We start from the raw sequence: 6000 nt of genomic DNA, 5'->3' as shown, positions 1-6000 counted from the left end.
TGGGCAGGTAGAAATCGCAAGGCCAGAGGTAAAATGAGATGACATTCCTCCCCTCCCCCCCCCCCCCACACACACACACACTGGCCTTAGCAGGTTTTATCAAATACTTCCTACTCAACCACTAGGCATCCGACATATCAAGTCAGAAAGGGTCATTCCCTCTGCAAAGTTACACAGACAAAAATACCGTAAGCTGGCCCTCATGTGAGCCATAATTACATATCTATATGTGTGTAAGAATATGAACAGCCTGGCCGGCGTGACTCAGTGGTTGAGCATCGACCTCTGAACCAGGAGGTCATGCTTCAATTCCCAGTCAGGGCACATACCCGGGTTGCAGGCTCAATCCCCAGTGTGAGGCGTGCAGAAGGCAGGTAGCCCATCAGTGATTCTCTCTCATCACTGACGTTTCTCTCTCTCCCTCACTCTCCCTTCCTCTCTGAAATGAATAAAAATATATATTTTAAAAAGAATATAAACAAATACAAGAAATACAGGACTATAAACATTTGTATTAGGTATTTTCTCAAGTACCGATTAGACAGGGAAGTAAGATAAGCATTATTTTCCCCCCTGGGCAGAAGCAGTGTTTCAGGTTTGCTGTGTGAATGAACAAACATATGTGCTCACACACATACATGAATATTTCATTGTATGTAGTGAAGGAGGGAAGAGTGTAGGGGCTTGTTAGAGATTTGTGTTGGCCCAGCCAGTGTTTCACATTTTGGCCCGTCCAGCCCTAATGAGGTTCATTGAAACCTGGTTAAGAGCAATTTGGGGGTAGCTTTTTTAAGCTCTCTTTTGAGAGCCACAGAATTTTTTTTTTTCTTTTTAATGCAGCTTGTTTGTTAAAAGTTTGCTCCAAGGCCTAAATTTTCTAAATATGCACCTTTTTCCAACATTGCCCTTATAAAGAGAAAACTGCCGAGAGTATCCCAAACATGAGCATTTAATTAAAGAAGGAAAAGCAGAAAAAAAGAGAGAGAGAGCGCCAAAGAAAGAAACCAAAGAAGCAAGGCAAGGCGAGAGATCATTTTAAACCTTTCAATGGGGAGAATGTCAACCTTTCCGAGCAGGAAAACTCGGCTCCAGACAACACAGGCCTGTCAACCACCCTCCCTCAAAAAAGAGTGATTTTCTGAATTCCAAGGTTATGATTGAACTCACTGATTGTTTATTTGAGACCATAGCATTTGCAGTATTTCTAAGGTAAGAACTGCCCTTAAGTTTAGCAAAACAAAAATTATTTTGCATTAATTTGCAGCAAACCTAAGTTTTAAAAAACTTTTTATGAGCAAGGGAGACCCATAGATTCAAAGACTTCATAGACACATCAACCAAGCACAATAAATACATCGATTTGTATGGCTCCTGACATAGCAAACACTTAAAAAAGTTTATGAAACAATTGCAGAAATGGGAACCTTGAATGAATATATCAAGATTTTAAAAAATTATCTTTCTTTCTAAGAATCATGCTGGTATTGTGGTTATCACTGTAAAATAAGCTTTATCTTGCCCCGGCCAGGTGGCTCTGTTGTTTGAGGCACCACACCATACACCAAAAAGGTTGTAGGTTCGATTCCAGATCAGGACACATACCCAGGTTGTGGGTTCGATCCCTGGCTGGGGCAAATACAGGAGGTAACTGATCAATGTTTCTCTTTCACATCAATGTATCCTTCCCTTCCTTTCTCCCTCCCTCCCTCCTTCCCTCTTTCCCTCTCTTTCCCATCCTTTCTCTCTAAAAAAAAATCAATAAAAACATCCATGGGTGAGGATAAACATAAATAAATAAATAAATAAATAAATAAATAAATAAATAAATAAAAGCTTTATGTTCAGGAAATACTTAGTAAAATATTTGTAGTTAAAATATGAGGTCTAGAATGAGCTTTAAAATATTCCAGTGGGGGAGTGAGAAAAGGTTGGAGGCAGCAATAAGCAAGGTTGACCATAAAGTGTTAATTGTGAATCCTAGATAATGAGTTCATGAGCATTTAATACTAGTCTCTCTACTTGGCATATTTTGCATATTTCCGTAATAAAACATTTTTGAGAATTAATTTAAGAACAGAGCATTTCAAGCACTGAACTATATCTAAACTGAAAGCGTGTTCATTTCTAACGACAAAATTTACTTTGTAAGTAACTTCTATGTAAAGTTCTTCCCAATAAAATGTTGCACAAAGCTAGTCCACTGGAAAGTTTATACTAATAAATACTATATGAAATAATAAACATTTAAAAATTAAGCCATTCCTTTTTTACATAAATATTCTTACTATTTTGGTTTTAAGTCTTATTCTATTTATTTATTGTTTTTGTTTTGTCTTTGTTTATTGATCTTTCCAAGAGAGGAAGGGAGAGAAGAGAGAGAGAGAGAAACATCAGTGTGAGAGAGAAGCATTGATTAGCTTCATCCCGCACACACCCGGATGGGGGATCAAACCTGCAGCCTAGGTATGTGCCCTGACCCTTCATCAAACTGCCACCTTTCAGTACATGGGGAGATACTACAACCAACCAAGCCACACTGGCCAGGGCTATTTATTTAATTATAAACTAGCACCAAAATTATAAACAAATTCTGTAGGTATTGCTATTCTCTGAAGCTCAGTATTTGATATTTCTGAGCTCAGAGGGTCAAAAATCAACTAATCACCTACACTCTACACTCTTCCTGTGTAAGTAAACTGCCAGATGTAAGCTCCATGAACGCAAGATTTTTTTTCCAGTTTTTTACCCCCAGAACCTAGAAAAGTGACTGGCACGTGGTAGGCACTGAATACTGCTGAATGAATTACTTTTGAAGATCGGAATCACTAGACAATATGCTTTCTTTTCATATCAGGACTCATCCTGGCCTCATAAGCAAGAATTGTATATTCATTACACAACCTTCAGTAGACATTAATTCTGTGAGGTTTGTTTTTTTTTTTATTTACTTATTTGTTTTTAATGAGATATGTTTTGCTTACCTTGAAAAACTATCTCTATGTATTGCATCATAGAAATAAAATATGCATAATTTATCATTATCTAATAAATATAAACTAAACTACACTCCCAGTGATCACGTCTGTCACAGGACAGCCCATGGGGAAGGACCCTGACTCTGGATGTGGGTCTTCCACCCGACAGTCCTGAACCACAGCGAACGTTACTTCCCCTGTTTATCCGCCTCAGTTTCCTCATCCGTGGAATGGGAAACATAGTTTACTTAAAAGAGCTGTTGTGAAAACTAACTTACTTAGTAAATGTAAATCTCTGGAACAGTGTCTGACATATAGTAACTGCTCAATTAGTGTTACCTAGCAGTATGAAGACTCTAAGAAATGCCTTGGTTTATACATCATAGGGGCCTATTCATGACCTACTGACTTTAAAATCTTAAACAGAATAAAACAAGAGAAATGCATCTGTACCATGTACAAGTTTTCACATTTACGGATAAATTAGGGACAACGTGAGCTGATTATCAAAATGGGGGAATAAGGTAGAAACTCCTACTTTTTCAGAGAAGAATTCATGAAGTAGAATTTCATATTTATATATTGTTTTCTGATTAGAAAAAATATATAAAATCCCACTTAATCCACCCTGGTGACATAATATATTTCTTGACCTTTTTTTCTGCATATATGTGAAATTTTATATAATTAAGACTATAGTGATAGTTGCATTACTCTGGGGGAGGGAGGGGAGGGGAGGAGAGGGGAGGAGAAGGGAAGGAGGGGAGGGCAGGGCAGGGCGGGAAGGGGAGGGAGAAGAATAAATGGAGTGATGAGTTTAAGTGGGGAAAGAAGATGGTGGTTTCTGCATACAAGTCCCCTAGGTTCACACCCCTCTTCCAAGAGACTAGCAGGCTTTGACTGAGAGACAGGGACACAGAGCCTGCTGTACCCTATAAAATGGCCTTGCTGCTCACTACACCTTAGCACACCTCTCCTGGGAAAAGCAAAGAGCCTGCCATCTTCAGCGCTTTGCATATACAAAACAGCGGATGAGATGCATCCTGCAGCTCACATCCCTGAGAATCACAGCTCCTGGCGTGTGTGCTGGGGAGTGCGGGCTTTGGGTAAGTTAGAAACATAGTGCCCATGACTTATGACGGCATCCTGTGCCTTTCTCTCTCTTGGGTACCACTGTCTGGTCTGAAATAAAGAAGGTTACTATGAAAAAGGGGGAGGGGTGGGAGTTGGAAATCTCTGAATTGCATCTTAGTGGAACGCCTATCATCCTTTGGAAGTAAATATTCTTTATTAATACCACCTCTGAGAGGGAGTGCCCTCTCAGAAAAAGAAACTGCCTATCCCAGACGGGGTAGGGGTGGTGGTGGAGGTGGCGGTGGGCAAAGGGGCATCCGTAATCGTGAATCGTCGACATAAAAATAAAGTCTTAAATAAATCAATAAAAATAGAAAAAAGAAAAATAAAATCCTCTATCAGGTTCCTTCTATTGTCCCCCAACAACAGTTCCACAAACTTGGACTATATATAGATGCTTGATTACAACCTGAAAACGAAATTACAAAGAAAAAGAAATCGCCCCACACCCCGGGAGCATGGGTCCAGCCCCCGACACTGGGCCTTGAGCATCACTCCACAATAATGACACTGCGAAGACATCTTGTCTTTTAAAGGCACCGTGAACACTATTCCAGCCCGATGACCGCAACTCGTGTCTGGTCATGGCCCGTGGAAAATCGCGCTTCCAGTTTTACAGCAGGTGCGAGGAGCCCACTCCGCCGCAGCTGAGCTCTGCCGCCAGGAAGAAGGGCTGGGGACGGGCAGTCCTGGGCTGCAGAGGACTTGCTGTGGCTCCCCCACCCCTTGGGGAACTGCCTAAACACTCACAACCAGAACCAACACAAAACGAACCAGAAAACGAGAGACATGAAACCTCAGGCCTCGAATGCGAGGCCATCCTTTGTCCCGCTGCCCCTTCCCGGGTTCCTCCCACTCTGCTGCCCGACCCGCACGTGGACCACCGGTCCCATCATGCTCTCTGCTCGTTCCATAACAACAAGCAGCAAACGGCAGACCTGCCGTGATGTCCATGGCAACAAAGACCGCATGCATTCATCTCAAAGCCAACAATTCTAGGTTTTCCTATGTACCCACAGCAGAGACCAAGTAGCCTAATTTAAAGCAAAGTACACACACCCTGGTTTCTGCGTCCCTCTGTGAGATTACAGGACAGGACCCAGGGATGAAACCTTGGCTAACCTCCACAACAAAGCACACCTGTGGCCTAGGGCTCCTTCCGAACGCCAATTCAACGTTTTAAACTGGCAACAGTTCGCGTTTTTTACACCCGGGTCTTCACCAACTTTGGGGAGGCGGATGGTCGCTTTCGACTTGCCCACGGTTTAACTCTCCACTGAAGACGGTCTTTCCTCCGCGTGCGCCGCCCTGGGGGGTGCAGGGCTCTCGGTTCGCATCACTGAGTGGAACAGGGTGGCTCCCCGGTGCACACTTCTGCGCGCCCCTTCCCGGAGCCCGTGCCAAGAAGCAAATCTCGGCCACTTAGCGCCGCGCGCTCCACATGTGAGCTCACGGCGCGCTGAGCAGCCTGCTAACGGAGATGGATGGCCTGTCAGGCAGGAAGCTGGCACACCAGGATGCAAGCAGTGGGATACAATGACCTTTACATTCAGAGAGAAATATCCCTAAAATGGCATGAAAAGTTTAAGGGGGGGGAGGAGGGGCGATCCCTTTATTTCATAGCACGGAACGAAAGCATGCTGCCAGGATGCAATTTGCTCGCGATCACCTCTTGAATCCTTCCCACAAGAAGGGAAGCCCTGGGAGAAAGGAGGTGAATCACCCTTTCCTGAGCTGCTGTGAAAACAGCGCTGTAGGCGGCACCAGGTGGGGTTCGGAATGCACTTCGGCTCACAACCGTCCAACGTTCCGGACCCCCTGGTTTCGGAGGGGTTGTTATTTTGGTAGAACGAAGACAGAATTTAGATACTTCATGGCAGCATCTTTTAAG

The sequence above is a fragment of the Eptesicus fuscus genome, chromosome 11 (assembly GCF_027574615.1).
Source record: "Eptesicus fuscus isolate TK198812 chromosome 11, DD_ASM_mEF_20220401, whole genome shotgun sequence".
NCBI classification, from domain to species: Eukaryota; Metazoa; Chordata; class Mammalia; order Chiroptera; family Vespertilionidae; genus Eptesicus; species Eptesicus fuscus.
This window is presented reverse-complemented; position numbering follows the sequence as displayed.